The sequence below is a fragment of the Aquarana catesbeiana genome, linkage group LG07 (genome assembly GCF_042186555.1).
Source record: "Aquarana catesbeiana isolate 2022-GZ linkage group LG07, ASM4218655v1, whole genome shotgun sequence".
In the NCBI taxonomy this organism is placed as follows: domain Eukaryota; kingdom Metazoa; phylum Chordata; class Amphibia; order Anura; family Ranidae; genus Aquarana; species Aquarana catesbeiana.
In genome coordinates this window covers 307554008-307575480 of record NC_133330.1, presented here as the reverse complement: position 1 = coordinate 307575480, position 21473 = coordinate 307554008, and positions in this window count along the sequence as shown.

Below are 21473 nucleotides of genomic sequence, written 5' to 3'. Positions count from 1 at the left end.
TTTAATAATTTATTATTTGTCTATTTACTGTGAAATTACTGGTTGGAAGTTATAACTTCAAACTTCAGTAATTTGTCCGTTAAGCCACCTGCTTGAGTACAGTTTTTGAAAATATAGTAAATTAACTTAAAAACAATATATAATAATTATTTGTATATTACTTACTTATGCTAATTAACCACTTGCCACCCAGGCCAATTCTGACACTTCTCTCGCACATGTAAAAATCATCATTTTTTGCTAGAAAATTACTCAGAACCCCCAAACATTATATATACTTTTTTAGCAGACACCCTAGGGAGTGAAATGGTGGTTGTTGCAACTTTTTATGCAATTTTTCAAACTTTTTTTTTTTTGGAACAAAACTTTTTCATGAATATAAAAAAAATCCACTAAAGCTAGCTGATTTTTTTGCATACTGTGAAAGATGATGTTATATATGATGTAAATAGATACCTAACATGTCACGCTTAAAAAAAAAAAAAAATGCGCATACTCATGGAATGGCGCCAAACTTCGGTACTTAAAAATCTCCATAAGTGGCGCTTTTAATTTTTTTACAGGTTACACGTTTAGAGGTACAGTGGTGGTCTGGTGCTAGAATTATTGCTCTCGCTCTAACGTACGCGGCATATGTAACCTGTGTGTGTCTGGCTCTGATACTAGCAAGTGTCTCACAAGCGACTGACCTCACCGCACGTCCCTGCTGTTTTGGCTATGGGACGGGAAATGAAGGTAAATCTCCCCGATGGGACAAAGATGGCAAAAGTAAACCTTACATAGGTTATAACCCTCCCCTACTCTATCCAAAATGAAAAAAAAAAGCTTTGCCTATAGTTTTACCTTAAGCCTCTTATATAGATATACTGTATATAAATATATATAATTCGATTTTAATCAATATTTCAATGAACACAAGAATAATTTCCACAATTTTGACAAAAAAATTAGTTTTATAGAACTTTTTTTAGCACATTACATAAAAGTAAGGTTAATAATATAACTTAGATTATTAACCTTACTTTCAATGTAATGCGCGAAAACCTTCACTTGTACTCAAATAAGTTGATGCAAAATTGAATACACCCCACAACAAAAATTACTACATCTAGTATTTTGTATGACCTCCATGATTTGTAAGGACAGCACCAAGTCTTCTAGGCACAGAATGAACAAGTTGGTGACATATTGCAACATCTATCTTTTTCCATTCTTCAAGAACGACCTCTTTTAGAGCCTGGATTCTGGATGGAGAGTGATGTTCAACTTGTCTATTCAGAATTCCCCATAGGTGTTCGATTGGATTCAGATCAGGGCACTGAATCACTTTCACCCTGTTCTTCTTCAGAAATGGCCTTAGATGTGTGTTTTGGATCATTGTCATGTTGGAAAAGTGCACGACAACCAAGGGCACGGAGCGATGGTAGCATCTTTTCTTTCAATATAGAGCAGTACATCTGTGAATTCATGATACCATCAATAAAATGGAGCTCCCCGACATCAGCAGCACTCATGCAACCCCACAGAAGGACACTGCCACCACCATGATTCACTGTAGGCACCATGCATTTTTCTTCGTACTCCTCACCTTTGCTATTCCATACAGTTTTGAAGCCATCAGTTCCAAAAACATTTATCTTGGTCTAATCACCAAGATTCCCAGAGTCCCAGTAGTCTTCTTCTTTTTCAGCATGGGCCCTGGCAAATTCTAGGAGGGCTTTTTTGTGCATAGGCTTTAGGAGAGGCTTCCTTCGTGGACGACACCCATGCATGCCATTCCTCTGCAGTGCATGCCGTATTGTGTTATGGGAAACAATCACCCCAGTTTGGCTTTCTATTTCTTTAGCTAACTGCACTGAACTTACATGGTGCTTTTCTTCTACCTTTCGCAGCAGAAGATGCTCCTATTGAGGTGTTAACTTCCATGGACGGCCTGGACGTCTCTGTGAGATAGTTGCAGTTCCATCTTTGTTAAATGTTTGTATCACTTTTGCTACAGTATTCTGACTGATAAATAAAGCTTTGCTGATCTTCTGGTAGCCTTCATGTTTCTTATATAAAGAAATCATTTTCTTTCTCAGGCCTTGTGACATTTGCCCTTCACGTGCTGCCATTGCTGATAGCATAAAATGGGAAGAGGTTTTCTTTGTTAAGTAGCGCCCTTTTATAATCAACTGTCTGTTGGACTTCTGTTTAATAAATAATTAGACTCATCTGTAGTTAAATTCTTGTTAATTGGGATTTTGTTGTCTAAATTTTAGCTTTGTTCCTTATGCCTCATACACACGATTGGACTTTCCGACAACAAAACCGTGGAATTTTGTCCGAAGGGCGTTGGCTCAAACTTGTCTTGCATACACACGGCCACACAAATGTTGGCCAACAATTACGAATGTAGTGACGTACTACGTTGTTTTTCAGCTCTTTAGCGCCAACCTTTGGGCTCCTTCTACTAATTTTGTTTTAGAAGAAGTTTGGTGAGTGTTGATTCGCACTTTTCATTTCGCACTTTTCATTTCGCACTTTTCAGTTCATTTCTGAACAGCCGTTCGGCAACCAGCCATGTTGCAGAATCAGAGGAGATAACATGTGATTTATTATTGGCCTTGGAGTTATTGCTTTGACATTATTTTTTTGGTTGAATAATGATTTGATTTGGTATATTTTCTATATTTTTGGATGCATAGAATGCACTCTTTGGTTAGGTTCTATTGGCAGATAGCACATCTAATTATATTTGTTTTCTTTTTTTAATGCACAATAAAAAAATGTGGAGAATAATACTTGGCTATGTGTTTTACTTCAAATGACAGTTTGGGAGTAGGCAGTTACATTTTAAAAAATACAATGTAAAATTGACAAGGGACACCAACATAGTTGTATCTTTGATCTTAAAAACTATGGGATAATCGTGTTGTGGTAACTTGCCCAAATAAATAAAAAAAAAAAGCATAATAATATTATTCTTGATATCACTAGAAAAAAAAAAAAGCCTTTGAAAATTTGTTTGCAATAATTCCATCAGTATCACCAGCAAAGCAGCTTCATTATTATCCCATTAAAGAAGAAGAGAATTGTGCGCTGCATTTCGAGATTCCATAATTTGCCACGTCACGAATGTTAATGCTCCATCACAAACGCTAATTTACAAGACCGACCTCTTCTGGCTCGTCCTTGCTTCTAAGCATGCGTGTTTGTACTTTGGACTTTTGTCCGACGGACTTGTGTACACACGCCTGGAAAATCGGACAACACACATTTGTCCACGGAAAATTTTAAAACCTGCTAGCCAACAAAAATTGTCCGATGGAGCGTACACACAGTCGGATTTACCGCCAACAGCCTGTCATCGAACATTTCCCATCGGAAAGTCTGATCGTGTGTACGCGGCTTTAGATTTTCGTTGGGTGTATTAATTTTTGCAACATGATCTTGAATGAATTTTTTAGGAAAAATACTTTTTTTGTGTGTGCAAATGAACAAATCTTGGTTGCAATCAATGGCCCGCATTTGTGGGAGTATTTTGTAGTATAGTGCCCCATAGAAAATGTTGATTCTGTTGAGTTGTACTCATTTTTGATGAGTACTGTACAGTATACTATTATTTTTTTTTTTTTAATGCTTCTTTATGAACATTAAAAATGGCAAAAAAGCCAACCCGCATTCCCCAAACAGCCAACAACTGTGATCAAATCAAATGTAGCCTTCTCTGTTCCACAGAACAGTTTCTACATAATTACTCCCAAATGTGTTCTACTTACCTGAGTCATATTTAATTAACAGGATTGGGAAGAACAACAAGTCAGATTTAGTTAGTAGGAAAGCATTCGGTGGAATCCACAGTTATATTAATCTATCAATTGATTTGTGCAAGTGCTGATTTTTTTCTTTCCCTCCTCTGATCCTTGAGTCATTAAGGTGGATTACATTTGGATGACTTTCTACCTCCATAATCCGTCGTGGCAAAGGACAGTTAAACCCTTCATCAAAGTGAACCTGTCACTCTTTTTGCAAACAAACACTTTCAGTCAAGATAGAGCAACAAATTGCTGAAGTTTGGCACAAGCAATTTCATTCCTCTAATATATATATATATATTTTCAAAATGATGTCTCTGTTTTGTTGCTTGGCAGCTTGGTAACAGCTGAAGTGATCGATAAAGAACATTTTAGTAAATCTTTGTGTGAATTCCCAATATTCTCCATAAAATCAATAAAACACACAAAGAAGCAGTCTTGACATTATACATTAAAAACAAAGCCTGCTGTTTGGAAAATAATATTTAGTGCCATGATTTGTTTTTGCTCGCTAATTATGAGCTCAGTGGCATTTTATGCCGCAGTATATCTGCTGGTGCGAGATTAAACCCGTTATTGAGTAGATTTTTGACTTCAGTGCTAGGCACTCATCACTGCTGGAGAGTGAATAGTGCTGTTATCTCATTTAAAAGTTGGCCTGCGAAACAGCCCATTTGTTTAAAATGCAATTAAGCTTGTGTCTTAAAGAGAAATTAGCCAGGAGTTCCTGATGGAGGAAGCTTTGGAGGTCCGCTCCCGGACACATTAATTCCATGATTTGAGACCTCACAGTGATTTGGGACATGACTGTGGAATGGTGCATAGTATGAAGATAACTTTTAAGATGAAAACATTTTTTTCTTTCTATGGTCAAGCAATATTTGGTACACAGAGGCTAGTGGGATTATAAAGGAAACCAATAAAGAAAAAAGCCAGCATGCCAGGAGTTCCAATTCAGAATTTAATAAAATTCCGTATAGCAGAACGGCATTTTGGGGAAATGGAGGTCCCCTTTCTGAAGGTGAAAGATGGGATTGTTCTGTTCTTCTCCTTGACAAATGGGACCACCAAACTCTCGAAACATGGGCCTGCATTATAAATCTTTAGTAAATTTTGAATTGGAATTCCTGGCATGCTGGCTTTTTAATACATTGGTTATGTATACAGTAGATGGTATCACCGTAAGCATTGAACCCTGTATATCCTTTTGGCGAGCAAAGATGTTGCAGAGAGTATGAACTGACACTATACAAGTTTCAAAGAAAATTGGCAGGGTAAAAGCCTGGTTTGGTTTTTCAAGCCATACCTATGTACCTAATCCAGCACTGTGAACTGTATGGCAAGTATCTCTAGGTGCCTGCATGTCTAGTTTCTCACCAATCCTAAATTCATTCAGATACTATTGGTCTACTGGGAGGGACTTGGCTGGGAGGGGCATGGGGGCATTCCAACCCCCCCCCCCCACATTTCCCCAGGCCAGTACAAATTATATATGTTAGGTTGGTGTACCTAAGTTGGGATACTTCCTCATTCAGACCTTACTCAAAACAGGAGCTACAGTCAGTGACAGCTGATATTAAATAGCTACCTGGTCCCTGTTCAGATCTTTGATCAAAACCCCTTGCAAGTATTAATCTGTTAAGAGAAGCTGAAATATTTGAAATGTATATGATAAAAATAACCAAACATAAATACAATCACAGTAAACCAGGTTCTTTAAGCCAACACCCACCTTTCACCATGTCCATTAATACCTGCTGCACCCTGGCACACTTTGGGGTTGATTTACTAAAACTGGAGAGTGCATAGAAATCAGCTTCCAAGATTTATTTATTTTTTGTTAAAGCTTAATCAAACAAGCTGAAGAAGAAGAAGCTGATTGGCTACCATGCACAGATGCACCAGATTTTGCACTCTTCAGTTTTAGTAAATCAACCCTATTGTGTGCTGCAAGTTCTGCAGCATCAGGAAACTGTCCTTACTATGAAATGGTTGAGGCTGTTAACAAGATTCATACAAAAAAGAAGACATTTCAAAGAAGGAGCACAATAGACAATTGATCTTCTTCTTCAAAAGGGCTGACAATTTGTAGTAGAAATTAGGACCAAGATGGTTAACCAAGGATACAGAAAGATACAAAGGTCTTTATTTTTTTTTGCAGTTGGCTTTGTAAACTTGAGTTTGAGTTGTTGAGCTCTGTAAATGACAAGCTTCTTCAACAGAGAAGGTAAGAATAAACAAGGGAGCCTAGGGCCACACCTGCTGGCTGGAAATTAAATTACAAAACTTTCATATACATTTTCTTATTTCTATATTTTAGTTTTGCACTCTTCTATGCATGTGTGATATTTGTCCCCTTTCTTCAGTTGATTTTCTTTGCAGATGGGTATTCTTTGCAAAGTGAAATTTTTCCACGTTCATTATGGTAAGAGAAAATTGACAACCTATTTGCCTTTAGTAAATCAAACCCAATATGTCTGTTTTGTAACAAGATCACAAGGACTTGAGCGTGTTCTACTGAAAAAAAACATATATACAGTATATATATCTATATATGTATATATATAGATATATATATATATATATATCTATATATATATATATCTATATATACTATATTGCCAAAACTATTTAGATGCCTGCCTTTACACATACATACACATACATGAACTTTAATGGCATCCCAGTCTTAGTCCGTAGGGTTCAATATTGAGCTGGCCCTCCCTTTGCAGCTATAACAGCTTCAACTCTTCTGGGAAGGCTGTCCACAAGGTTTAGGAGTGTGTCTATGGGAATGTTTGACAATTCAGAAACGCATTTGTGAGGCCGGGCACTCATGTTATACCCTATCTTGTAAATAACTCCATGAAGTGAAAACAAAGCTGACATGTCCACAAGCTGTACCAATAAATTCAATGCAGGATATTTGGATATCTTGTTATATATTTATTAATATTTATATATATATATATATATATATATATATATATATATATATATATATATATATATATAGTGGGGACAGAAAGTATTCAGACCCCCTTAAATTTTTCACTCTTTGTTATATTGCATTCATTTGCTAAAATCATTTAAGTTCATTTTTTTCCTCATTAATGTACACACAGCACCCCATATTGACAGAAAAACACAGAATTGTTGACATTTTTGCAGATTTATTAAAAAAGAAAAACTGAAATATCACATGGTCCTAAGTATTCAGAGCCTTTGCTGTGACACTCATATATTCAACTCAGGTGCTGTCCATTTCTTCTGATCATCCTTGAGATGGTTCTACACCTTCATTTGAGTCCAGCTGTGTTTGATTATACTGATTGGACTTGCTTAGGAAAGCCACACACCTGTCTATATAAGACCTTACAGCTCACAGTGCATGTCAGAGCAAATGAGAATCATGAGGTCAAAGGAACTGCCTGAAGAGCTCAGAGACAGAATTGTGGCAAGGCATAGATTTGGACAAGGTTACAAAAACATTTCTGCTGCACTTAAGGTTCCTAAGAGCACAGTGGCCTCCATAATCCTTAAATGGAAGACGTTTGGGATGACCAGAACCCTTCCTAGAGCTGGCCGTCCGGCCAAACTGAGCTATTGGGGGAGAAGAGCCTTGGTGAGAGAGGTAAAGAAGAACCCAAAGATCACTGTGGCTGAGCTCCAGAGATGCAGTCGGGAGATGGGAGAAAGTTGTAGAAAGTCAACCATCACTGTAGCCCTCCACCAGTCAGGGCCAGCATGGAGTTTGCTAAAAAACACCTGAAGGACTTCAAGATGGGGAGAAATAAGATTCTCTGGTCTGATGAGACCAAGATAGAACTTTTTGGCCTTAATTCTAAGCGGTATGTGTGGAGAAAAACAGGCACTGCTCATCACCTGTCCAATACAGTCCCAACAGTGAAGCATGGTGGTGGCAGCATCATGCTGTGGGGGTGTTGTTCAGCTGCAGGGACAGGACGACTGGCTGCAATCGAGAGAAAGATGAATGCGGCCAAGTACAGGGATATCCTGGATGAAAACCTTCTCCAGAGTGCTCAGGACCTCAGACTGGGCCGAAGGTTTACCTTCCAACAAGACAATGACCCTAAGCACACAGCTAAAAAAACGAAGGAGTGGCTTCACAACAACCCCGTGGCTGTTCTTGAATGGCCCAGCCAGAGTCCTGACTTAAACCCAATTGAGCATCTCTGGAGAGACCTAAAAATGGCTGTCCACCAACGTTTACCGTCCAACCTGACAGAACTGGAGAGGATCTGCAAGGAGGAATGGCAGAGGATCCCCAAATCCAGGTGTGAAAAACTTGTTGCATCTTTCCCAAAAAGACTCATGGCTGTATTAGATCAAAAGGGTGCTTCTACTAAATACTGAGCAAAGGGTCTGAATACTTAGGACCATGTGATATTTCAGTTTTTCTTTTTTAATAAATTTGCAAAAATGTCAACAATTCTGTGTTTTTCTGTCAATATGGGGTGCTGTGTGTACATTAATGAGGGAAAAAATTGAACTTAAATGATTTTAGCAAATGGCTGCAATATAACAAAGAGTGAAAAATGTAAGGGGGTCTGAATACTTTCCGTCCCCACTGTATATACACACTATATTGCCTTTACACGTACATGAACTTTAATAACATCCCTAGCATTCAATATTAAGTTGGCCCACCCTTTGCAGCTATAACAGCTTCATCTCTTCTGGGAAGGCTGTCCACAGTGTTTAGTAGTTTGTCTATGTGAATGTTTGACCATTCTTCCAGAAGAGCATTTGTGAGGTCAGGCACTGATGTTGGATGTGAATGCCTGGCTCTCGCTCTCTGCTCTAATTCATCCCAAAGGTGTTCTTTTGGTTTGAGGCAGGGCTCTGTGCAGGCCAGTCAAGTTCCTCCACCCCAAACTTGCTCATCCACACTATATTGCCCAAAGTATTGGGCTAAACCTCCAAATCATCAGGGGTTGAGCTTGACCTCTTAGGTCCACTGAAGGGAACTTTTAAGGTGTGTCAGCATACCAAGACTTTTTGCACAATTTAATTCTCCCAACTTTGTAGGAACAGTTTGGGGATGGCCCCTTCCTGTTCCAACATGACTGCACACCATCAAGGTCCATAAAGACATAGATGAGCGAGTTTGGGGTGGAGGAACTTGACTGGCCTGCACAGAGTCCTGACCTCAACCAGACAGAAGACCTTTGGGGTGAATTAGAGCGAGACTGAGACTGAGAGCCAGGCCTTCTCGTCCAACATCAGTGCCTGACCTTACAAATGTGCTTCTGGAAGAATGGTCAAACATTCCCATAGACAACTCCTAAACCTTGTGGACGGCCTTCCCAGAAGAGTTGAAGCTGTTATAGCTGCAAAGGGTGGGCCAACTCAATATTGAACCCTACGGACTAAGACTGGGATGCCATTAAAGTTCATGTGCGTGTAAAGGCAATATAGTGTATATATATATATATATATATATATATATATATATATATATATATATATATATAAAACAAGATATCCAAATATCCTGCATTGAATTTATTGGTACAGCTTGTGGACATGTCAGCTTTGTTTTCACTTCATGGAGTGAAATAAAATACATTATTTACAAGATAGGGTAAAAGAGAATATTGTTTACAAGTAAGAATTTCTGGAGGTTAATGCTTCACACAAACCTAATGGTAAGTTCTGATAGTTCTCCAGAAGAAGAACAGAGGACTGGAGAACAAACAGTCCCCTAAGGGTTTATATCGATGGGCTTTTTTGTTTGTGTCAGAACTGCTTCTTTCCCTATACGAGTCAAACAGGTTGATGCTTATAAAAAGGAGGTCAAATGTATGGTAGAAGGAAGTCTAATGCACTTATAAATAATGATGTCAGAAGTAACTCACATTGATCACAAATACAAGCAGAATGCACCTGAAAGCAAGCTTCCTACCAGCATACGTCCTACACATGTTGGAACTAAAGCTGGATACACATTATACAATTTTCTGTAGATTTTTTTCCTTCAGATTTACCAAAACCATATAATATGAGGTCAAACCTTAAGAGTTTCAATTTGTATGCAATCAGGCAGGCCCTTGCACTACATGGTTTTGGTAAATCAGACAACAAAAGTTGTATAGTGTGTATGGGGTGCACAGCCTCGTACACACAAACAGATTTTCAGACAACCATTCGTCCATTTTTTGTTGCATGCTAGTCTCATGTTGAAAGTAAAGAGGAAGATTTTACCCCCTTCCTGACCAGAGCACTTTTTGCGATTCGGCACTGCGTCGCTTTAACTGACCATTGCGCAGCCGTGCGACGTTACACCCACAAATAGAGCTTTCATTTGGTGGTATTTGATCACTTCTGCGGTTTTTATTTTTTGCACTATAAACAAAAAAAGAGCAACAATTTTGAAAAAAAAAGCAATATTTTTTACTTTTTGCTATAATAAATATCCCCCAAAAATATATAAAAAAACCTAATTTTTTCCTCAGTTTAGGCCAATATGTATTCTTCTACATATTTTTGTTAAAAAAATCGCAATAAGTGTATTTTGATTGGTTTGTCTACAAAATAGGGGATAGATTTATGGCATTTTTATTATTATTATTTTTTTTATTAGTAATGGCGGTGATCTGCAATTTTTATCATGACTGCGACATTATGGCGGACACATCCGACACTTTTGACACTGTTTTGCGACCATTGTCGTTTATACAGCGATCAGTGCTATAAAAATGCACTGATTACTGTATAAATTACACTGGCAAGGAAGAGGTTAAACACTAGGGGGCGATCAAGGGGTTAAGTGTGTCCTAGGGAGTGATTCTAACTGTGGGGGGATGGGCTTCCACTCACATGACAGCGATCACTGTTCCCGATGACAGGGAGCAGTGATCCCTGTCATGTCACTAGGCAGAACGGAGAGATGCCTTGTCTACATAGGCATCTCCCCGTTCTGTGGCTCTGTGACACGATCGCCGGGACACCGGCGGACATCAAGTCTGCGGTTCCTGCGGGCACGGTCATGCTGTACGCTAGCCCCGCCAATTGAAGGGGACTTACAGTTGCGCCCATTTGCCCACCGCTGCCATTGTGCCTAAGCTTTTGTCGGATGAAAAATCGTAATCAGCTGCTGAAAGCACCACAATAACGATCCGAAAATCGGCAGATCGTTCGTCAGGCAAAATTTTACTTCCGATTTTCATATCGTGTGTACGGGCCTTTAGTCCAAAGTGTTTGACCAGGAGCAGACAGGCAGACAGAACATTTTGTATGAAGGGAGAGTCCATGTGAGGAGTTCCTTGGATCCAATTTGGCAGTTGGTCCCCCTTGTAGGAACTATTTTATTCCCACATTACCTGTTAGGGCGAGGCACCAAAAAGAAAAAAAGCACCTTGTTAACTTTTTACATTAAAGTCTTGCTAGAAAATAGTATTCCTAGCACAAATAGCCGGTAGTATGTTATGAATTAATTTTTTTTTTGGGGTGAAAAAAGACAGTTTACCAAAAACTGATATTTTATTTTTTTTTTAGCAGATGATGCATTAAACCACCTGACAAGTTTCTTATATATTTCAAGGGCCAGTACAGTGGAACCTCGGATTGTGAGCAACATGGTTTACGAGCATTTCGCAATACAAGCTATTTTTAAAAAAAAATCCAGATTCCTTTTGCGAGCGTTGTCGCGCAAGATGAGCAGGATTCAAGCCGCTGGGGTGTGCAGTACTGCATTTGGCCAGAGGTGCGGGGGCACCAGTGAAGCTCAGAGACACTCAAATTATCTGAGTTTCCATTATTTCCTGTGGGGAAACGCGCTTTGATATACAACTGCTTTGGATTACAAGCATTCTTCTGGAACGAATTATGCTTGTAATCCAAGATGTTATTGTATTGGTGATGTCTCTTCACTTGAGTTCCAAGATCTGCTATAAAAATAATGAGCAGTGTCCACCCTCCCTGTTGGATTGGCTGCAACACATAAAGGTGTGCAGAAACATCAAAACGTCCAGGTCGATAGGAACAAAGCTGGCAATTATGGGAGGAAGATCTTGTTGGAAGTACCCAAAACATCTAACAAGTAATATAATAAAATATCTCTAAAGCTTCGTACACACAATGAGAATATCAGACATATGATTGTCAGTTTTTTGTTGCATGCTAGTCTCATATCGAAAATGAAGAGGCTACTCAACTTACGAAAATTCTCGTACGACAGAATTACAAAAACATGTAATGTGTTGAATTGTTTTTTAATATAGTCTCTTGTTTCCAAGCATGTGTAGTCTTGCTCTTCCCATTTTTTTCAGGCAAAAACTGTACTAAGTAGCCTCCCTGGCGGTTTTCCCGAGTGTGGCTCGGGGTTACATTTCAGCACCATTAGCGGTAACCCCGAGCCACACTCGGGATTACATCGCAGGATCCTGGTGTGGCTTTACTTACCTTGTTCCCAGGATCCTGCGATGTCCCCCCGCTGTGTCTGCAGGCTCCGTCCTCCTCCAAAGCCTCTCCTTGCCAGGCTCCATTCCCTGCGAGCGTCGCAACACACGGGGGCGGAGCCTGGCGGCAAATTCAAAAAATTGTAAAAATCATAACACATACAGTACTGTAATCTTACAGATTACAGTACTGTATGAAATGATTTCACATCCCTTTTGTCCCCAGTGCTTTGTCCCATGCCCTGCATGCAGTTTTATATTATATATACTGTTCTTTCTGCCTGGAAACTGGAGATTGTCCATAGCAACCAAAAAGTGTCCCTTTACGTCAAAAGTGGCTTTAGACCAGCTAGAAAACAGCGATAGTAAATTAGAACACTTGCAGAATTGGACGATAGTGAATCGTGGGGAAATGTATTTTATTATTATTATTTTTTTTTTTTTAATTATTTATTTTTATTTATTATATTATAATTTATGTTTTTGTGTTTCAAACTTTATCATACCCGGGATGTCTACTAGACTCTTGTTTGGATTTAAGTGTGTTATTGTTAAGAATTACAGACCTACAATATAAAACGCCAAATTTCCATGCAAAATAATTGTACCGCTTTCAGCACCTAAAATCCGAAATAATCATACCGCCAGGGAGGTTAAACGAAAATTGGAAGGTGTGTTTGTGTACTATTAAAATTTTCTAGCCTGCCCCTACAGTTTTTGTTGTCCGAACAGTCAGAATCAGCTGTCTAAAGCACTATGCTAACAATTGTTCTCCATACAGACATTTTCGTATGATTTTCTTACTGTGTGTATGGGCCTTTAGAGATGAACTGGGTCAAGAAAGGTGGTCACCCACTTTACATTTTGTTGTACATATATTTTCCCATTTTTAATGCTGAACATTATGTGTTGGTGTCGTTTTAATGATTGGAAACAAAGATTATGTTCTATATGATACAACATAAAGAACAAGCAGCATATCTGACCTTAATGGAACCCTCTTGTCTAGAGAACCTCATAAGTTATATGTTGAGGTTGGTCAGTAGCAAATCATATCTGCTGGTATGGTTCGGGCTGTATTGGGAATAAGAGTCAGAAGTGCCACTTGATGACAGCAACTTTGCCTCTGCCAGGAATGGACTCTTTTCTATACAGGTACACTGGAGGAGCCACAAGCCTGAGTTAGGGACTATGGATGTTAGCAAAAGACTGCACTTTATGTTGAACTGCCATGTAAACTTTTCTTAAGTAAAGCCTTTTAACTTGAATAACAAATTGGGTGACAATATGATATCCGGCACCTCATCCCTATTGAATTGGAAATATCAGCAACAGGATGATTGGGATTATAGTGGTGCCCATAATTAGAAGGAATACATTTAGTATTAAAAAAACATTTTTTATTCATATAAAATAACAACAATATTGGGTTCAATAAAAATCAGAGTATAGTATATATCACTTTAATGGTCACTGGCGTCCATGAATTTGGAGTTATAACCCAACATGCTTCGCCAACATTGGCTTCTTCAGGGGATTTCTTGGGACCACCAATTTTCATAGAGCTCTAATTAAATTAAGATCGTATACCAAATCAATAATTATTCATACAAATACAAAAAACTTTATATTCACATATCATGGCTTATTCCATTCATTCCCCCAACAAACTTACCCAGGGAGACATAAAGGAAAATCACCAAGTAGGTCCACAGCCACAAGCCTGAGTAAAGCCTCATACACACGGTCTGATTGTTGGACAACCGAGCTTCTGATTTTTGTCATAAGGGCATGTGCCAGGATCTTGCCTTGCATTGTAATGGTACGCAAGTTGTCGTTTGACAAACACAAACGTAGTGACGTACTATGAGAGTGTAGAAAGGAAGTTTATGTCTGAATCGCCACTCTTTGGGCCCCTTCTGCTAATTTTGCGTTTGTAGAAGTTTGGTGAGTGTTGATTCGTGATTTTCAGATTGTACAAAACAAATACCTTTTAAAAAATGTTTGGCATAACTACATGCGAAGCAGCTTCATTATTATCCCATTAAAGAAGATGAGAATTTTGACATTTCATCAATAGCCACGTCACAAATGATTAATTCTAGATTACGAACGGTAATTTACAAGTCGTTCGTTGATTCCGAGCATGTGTGTTTGTACTTTCGACTTTTGTGTGATGGATTTGTGTACTGGCCATGCGAAAATCAGATGTGGAGCCATCGTTCACCAAAAATTTACTAGCCTGTCATCCAACATTTGTTGTCCAAAAATGGGAAAACAATTGTCTAAAGGAGCGTACTAATGGTAAGAATTTCGGACGTCGGTTATGTTGAACTGCCATGTAAACTTTTCTTAAATAAAGCATTTTAACTGTTGCCTTTGCCTGGTCTGAAGTTATTAAGGGGTGTAATGCAAGCAATTGGCACATATAGTCTACAGCACAGGTCACTAAGCACATTGGGGTATAAAGATGACGGTACAAGAGTAAGGATACAAGTGGTTACCAAGGGTAAGAAAGGTTTTTCGAGCAGTCTGCCGTAAGCTGTGACAATGTGAGATAGCCTTTTGCAGTGATGGAGATGTTGTTGGCACTCCTTATGCAGCGATCTGTCTCCCGTAGCAACCAAGGTCCTTAACCTGTACACAGGTACAGAAGAGCAAAAGTTAAGTGAAGTGCGCGCATGGAGTCAGCATTTGGTGCACGGCAAGACCCCATACCATTACTGGGAGTTAAGTAGCGGTGATACGCTCGACAGGTGGAGAGGGCGAGGGCTCTGCATGTCCTTTCTAAATGCACAAGTGACCATGGTGATATATATTACATTGAGAGAGTTTATTAAAGTTCAATCGTCTGTTTCAGTAAAGGTACCCAATGTGTTAGACACTGTACAAAGTGCCTAGCATAGCTCAGAAGAACCCACCCCAGGTTATAATATTAAAAAAACATAGGAAAACACAGAAACAGAAAGCAAACAGGAAAAAAAAAAATATAAATGTGAAGTCTAACCTATCAGGTACAAACAACTGTATATAGCTGTGACCAAGTGATGGGCATTTATTTATTTACATATTGTTAGCAAGCAGGAACAAAACATGTAACACAAGCCCTCACTGACCTCTGTAGCTGAAGACATTGTGGAATAAGTCATATTTAAATTTGATGCAGACGTTTCTGGATTTTTATTTTGAGTTTCTTTTGCTAGCCCAGCTCCTCCTTCCAAACAGTGAGTTGGTACAGGAACATGTAAAAATGCAGTTTGTTGAGACCAGACATGGGCTTTTCTACTTTTATTGTGAATGTCACAGTAGCTGTAACTGCAGAAGTCAGTGAGGGCTTTTTTAAAGCTAAACACTGGGGAAAACATAAATCTCCCCTTTCAGTGGGGCTGCCCCAGCACTGCAAGGATTAAATGCTCATTTAAGTCTAGGGTAGTGGAAAAGCATTTTTACTTTCCTGATACTTTATTTCGACAGGCTCCCTCCACACTGCTAGTGTAGCATCTTCTCCCCTGTGCTCCAGTGGTCACAAGTCTTCTGATGTCAAGAAATACAATGCAGAAGACACAAAGGAACAGTCCACTGCCAGAGCATAGGGGAGTAGAAGAGAGTATTTGCTGCCAAGGGAGCAGGGGATCGGATAGGTAAAACTGCTTTTTCTTATACACTAGACGTAAACACATATTTAATACTTGCAGTGCTACTTATTAAAGTGGATGTACACCCTGTACAACCACTTTTACCTACAGGTAAGCCTATATTAAGGCTTACCTGTAGGTGCTTGAAATATCTCCTAAACCTCCGTGGTTTAGGAGATATTTACGAAAGACCCGAGCGCCAATGACTACAGCGCATGCACCATTGTTATCAGCGCATGCGCACTTTAGAAAGGGCACATTGTGCCATTTCTAATAGGAGTCATGCCATGGCTGCCGGCTCACATGCGCATGCGCGGGAGTGACATCACGTGACTCCGGCCAGTCACATAGCCGGAGTTCGCGGCCCCATAAGGAAGAGGGGTGAAGATGGACGCTCCCTGTTAGTGGGGACAACGGTGACATCGCGGGCTTCGGTTTCAGGTAAGTGACACATAATGGGCTACTATGTGATGCATAGTAGCCCATTAGGCCTTACCTTTGCAGGGAAATAAAGAGGAAGTAAAACCCATTAGGGTTTACTTCCTCTTTAAGAATATATAAATATTTCAATGTCCAGAGCCTATCCACAGATCTACTTTGTCCCCTCTTGCAGTGAAATGGACCTTATGTCCAGCTCCAAAAAAACTTTTTTCACTTACATGGCTGCCAGCTCACAGTCTCTTTCTCTCTCTCTCTCTCTCTCTCTCTCTCTCTCTCTCTCTCTCTCTCTCTCTCTCTCTCTCTCTCTCTTTTTCTTTGTTTCTCTCTCTGTTCCTCTCTCTGTGTCTCACTCTCTTCTTTTCTGTCTCTCTCTGTCTCTCTCTCAAGCTTTCCTACTCAACTACTGAGAGGGTCCTGTGCAGGTAATCGCTTAATAAAGAATAACCACAGCAGTGGCATAATGAGGCCTGATTAGAACAGCTTCCAAGGGGTACACTACACTCATGCATAGCCAAACTGGCTATGCTTCTTTCAATATATACTGTATATATATATATATATATATATATATATATATATATATACACATAGACAGATCACAACTTCTAAAATTCTGGGAAAACAGCCTTGACCCCGATTACCCCAGACAACTCCCTAAACCATCCGGATGCGTCCCACCCGCCCCTCACTCTCAAGCTGAAATAGCCACAGCAAATTAACAACTGTTGGCCAGGGAGATGCTAGCATGCTTAGTCGCATTTCGGCTAGGATATGAACCCGATCTAACAACTTTCCTAACAATACATGTCTTGGATTTCTCAACATGTTCCACTCGTAAGTGTCCTGGGAGAAAAGATCCATTTAGAGCAGAAAGCATTTCTCATCTTTCTCCAATAAAAACAAATTTCTGGGAAATCATAAGGAAATCCAGATTTTTTTCTTATAATACAAAACCCAGATCATAGCACTGTTTATATCCTCTCTAAGTCAGACATGCTTTGTTGGCCAATCTATGTAAATGTTACATTTGATCCTCCTTAGGGTGGTGTTCTTGTTTGCTATTTTCTGAAAAAAATCTGGAAGATATTTACAATTACCTAGTTGTTTTTCCAATAAGAACTTTAATTACTGCCCTGCTTTCATTGTTTAAAGACAGTTTGCTTTGTCTGTTTAAACATTCATTTGTTTCCTTTTGGATGGCTCATAATAACACAGCTGCAGGAACTGTCATCAGACATCCCACTGTATCTGCCGTCGTAACGTTTTCGCAGCTCTGCTGTTATGCGGCATGCATTCATCGTCTCCAGAATTCCAAAGCTTTGCCTGCTACCGTCCAAGGGGACATCCAACTCCCAGGGAACCTATCGGTTGTTCCTAGGGCGGTAGGGTACCATTGCATATACATAAGCCAATTATCTGCAGGTTGCTTGAAAGCTCTTTGACTCGTGTATCAACCTCCGCTTGAGGGTGACAGATGTCAAAACCTTGGAATAGGAGTTAGAACTGAAGAGGAGGCTTGGACAAGATGTGAAACGTCTTTAGCTTTGCAGAACAAGTCCAGTTGAATGTGGTTAAATATTCCTAGACATTGGGGTGGGAAGGAGAGATTGTACAACATATTGCCATCCTCCTAACTATCTGCAATGATAAAGAGGGACACCTTCTAGCACCGAGTATGTAGACAAAGGACATGTCCCTGCCACTGTCTTAGTAGCAAGGACCACAAAGATCTGATAAGCAATGATTGGAGAAACCACACAAGTGCTTTTTGACCTCTATTTTTCCTTTATATTGGCTCTTAAAAAAAATAAATACAGTAATAAAGAAGATGGATAAAAAGATTAGTGCAGCATAATATGTCAACAAACTTGGAATTCTCAAACTTCTATTACAAGCAGGAGCAGGGATGTAATGGAGGCACTGAATGGGGTTTCTCTGAAACAGTTATGCCGCGTACACACGATCGGACATTCCGACAACAAAATCCATGTTTTTTTTCCAACGGATGTTGGCTCAAACTTGTCTTGCATACACACGGTCACACAAATCTTGTTGGAAATTCCGAACGCCAAGAACGCGGTGACGTACAAGACGTACGACGGGCCGAGAAAAATGAAGTTCAATAGCCAGTGCTGCTCTTCTGCTTGATTCCGAGCATGCGTGGAACTTTGTGCGTCGGAATTGTGTACACACGATCGGAATTTGCCGGAATTTCCAACGGAAAATGTCCGATGGAGCCTACACAGGGTCGGAATTTCTGACAACAAGCTCCCATCGAACATTTCCCGTCGGAAAATCCGACCATGCGTACGCGGCATTAGTAAAAAGCCCAACCCGACATGATCATATTCTAGACCTAGTACTGACAAATGGGGATTGATTGTCTCATGTTGAGGTGGGTGGAAATTTGGGTTTTAGTGATCACCAATGGCTTTGGTTTGATATTAAAACAATCATATACGGGGAAAAATTTTGCTTAAATGAGGGAATGTTTGAAAAATTAATTAACCCCTTGCCGACCAGGCTTTTTCTGGCACTTTTTTGTTTAGTGGGAACAAGGGTTTTGCGCTCGTGGTTTTGGTTGAGCGATCTGCATGCGATTTCGCGTGTTGCATAGGGCCAGCGCATTCATTCTAATGGGCTGCCCTATGTGTATTTGTCACCCGAAGAGAAGCTCCTGCTACTCTCCATGTGATTTTTTTTAAAGTGTGGTTCGCAATCCTGTCATGCAACAATAATGGCCGAATTGCATTACGTTTGGGCTGCCATTAAAGGACAACTGCACCCAAACATGTGCCTCTTATTGTGCAGCGATTGCCATGCGATTCCCAATTGTGAATGGAGCCTTAGGCTGCATTTACACTTTCATGTAGCGGGAACAAGCTTTTCTGCTCTCGATCTTGGTTGAGTTATTTGCATGTGATTTTGTGTGTCTCAAAGAGCCAGCCCATTCACTGCCATATGCACGTTCATCACCCGCAAAGAAGCTCCTAATTATTTTCGGGCGACAATCTTCACGTGATTTTTAAAGGCGTAGTTTGCCGCGCGATCCTGTTGCGCGACAATGACGGCAGAATTGCATCACATCTGGAGTGCTATTAACCACTTGTCTACCCACCGCCGCAGTTGTATTGCGGCAAGTTGGCCCGTCTGTGCAAATCAGCGTTATTGTATCTCGGGAGCTTACATGGCAATCTGTGGGCGCTCGCATCGCAGGAGGCTAGCAGAGGAGCCGATCAGTGTCTGCCGGCCACCCGCGATCGCTCCACAGAGAGACAGAACGTAGGGTTGCCACTTCATCCCTTTAAACCCAAACACATATGAATTACACAGGTTCTGTGGCTGATTAAATGCAGATAAGGCACCAAGTGAGCTTAATTACTACCTTAATCAGCCACAGAACCTGTGTAATTCATATGTGTTTGGCTTTAAAGGGATGAGGTGGCAACCCTAACAGAAGGGGATCTGTCAATGTAAATGAACAGATCCCCATTCTGTCAGGGGAGTAGAGTGAGATTGTCTGTTCCTAGTGATCAGGAACAGCGATCTCTCTCTACTCCCTGTCAGTCCCCTCCCTCCACAGTTAGGAACACCTCCCAGGGAACACAATTAACCCCTTGATCGCCTCCTAGTATTAACCCCTTCCCTGCCGATGTCATTTATACAGTAATCAGTGCATTTTTAAAGCACTGATGGCTGTATAAATGTCATTGGTCCCAAAAAAGTGTCAAAAGTGTCAGATCTGTCTGCCGCAATGTCGCAATCCAACTAAAAATCACTGATCACCTCCATCATTACTAGTGAAAAAAAGAAAATAATAAAAATGCCATAAATCTATTCCCTATTTTGTAGACGCTATAACTTTTGCGCAAACCAATCAATATACGCTTATTGTGATATTTTTTTTTTACCAAAAATATGTAGTAGAATACAGTACACATTGGCCTAAACTGATAAAGAAATTTTTTTTTTTTTTTTTTAATTTTGGGGATTTTTTTATAGCAAAATTCAAATTTCAAAATTGTTGGTCTTTTTTTTTTTTATAGCGCAAAAAATAAAAACCACATAGGTGAACAGATACCACTAAAAAAAACTCTATTTGTGAGAAAAAAAAGACATCAATTTTGTTTGGGTACAACGTCGCATGACCGCGCAATTGTCAGTTAAAGCGACGCAGTGCCGTATCGCAAAAAATGGCCTAGTCATTAAGGGGGCAAATCCTTCCGGTCCTTAAGTGGTTAAACAGTAATGCCACCCAAACGGGCGTTACTTGTTGTGCAGTGATTGCAACACCATTTGCAATTCCAAATTGCACAGCGTGAATGGAGCCCTAGGCATATCGAGGATGCGTCCAAAATTGTGCCATGAATGTGCGAATTTTGTGTGTTTTCTTGCTATGTGCATAGAGCATTCTTTATCCCATCCAATGTCTCCATGAAGGTTCTCATTCACCTAGGTCTTGGTATGTCTAGTAGTAGTTAGTCTCATTAATCCGGCCTCGTTTTGTACTGTTGAAGATGTTTTGTAGCTTCTCCAGGCCACTACTTCAGTTCCCACCTAACGTTTTTTACAGTTTTTTGGTGGCCTATGCCTATAATGAAATCAAGTCTCTCGCTGCTCCCAGCACTGGGCTCGATGGGGAGATGTGTGTATTTTTAATTTGTTTCAATTTTAATCACTTGTTTGTTTTTGCATTTGCTTTCCACTCATTTATTCGTGTTTACATAACGGAACTTCATGCTTTGGCAGCCTTGATTTGTTATGACATCCCACGAGGAGGCCACAACAGTGTAATAATGCTTTTTCCTACTTGTTTTTTAATTGTCCTAGCTGGGCCAAAGACTCGGAGCATTACCCAACTGTGAAATGGGTCATATTAGACTCTCAAATTTGTTGTTATAGCTCTTTTCTCTGCATGACCATTTCAACTAAAATAACTTACATCAAAATGTGAAGGAAAGAAAAAGTAAAAAAAAAAAAAAAAAAAGCAAAGATTACTTGGTATGGAATATTTTGTCGTAAAACTTCTCAAACTAGTACATAACAAGACTGGGACTGGAAGCAAAAGGACTTGTGAAATAAATGGCAAGTGGTTGACCAAGCTGTAATTCAAAATTGCAGTGTAGAACGGTAAGGTCACCATCCTGGTTGGGATGTCTGGCAGGGGTTCCTGGACT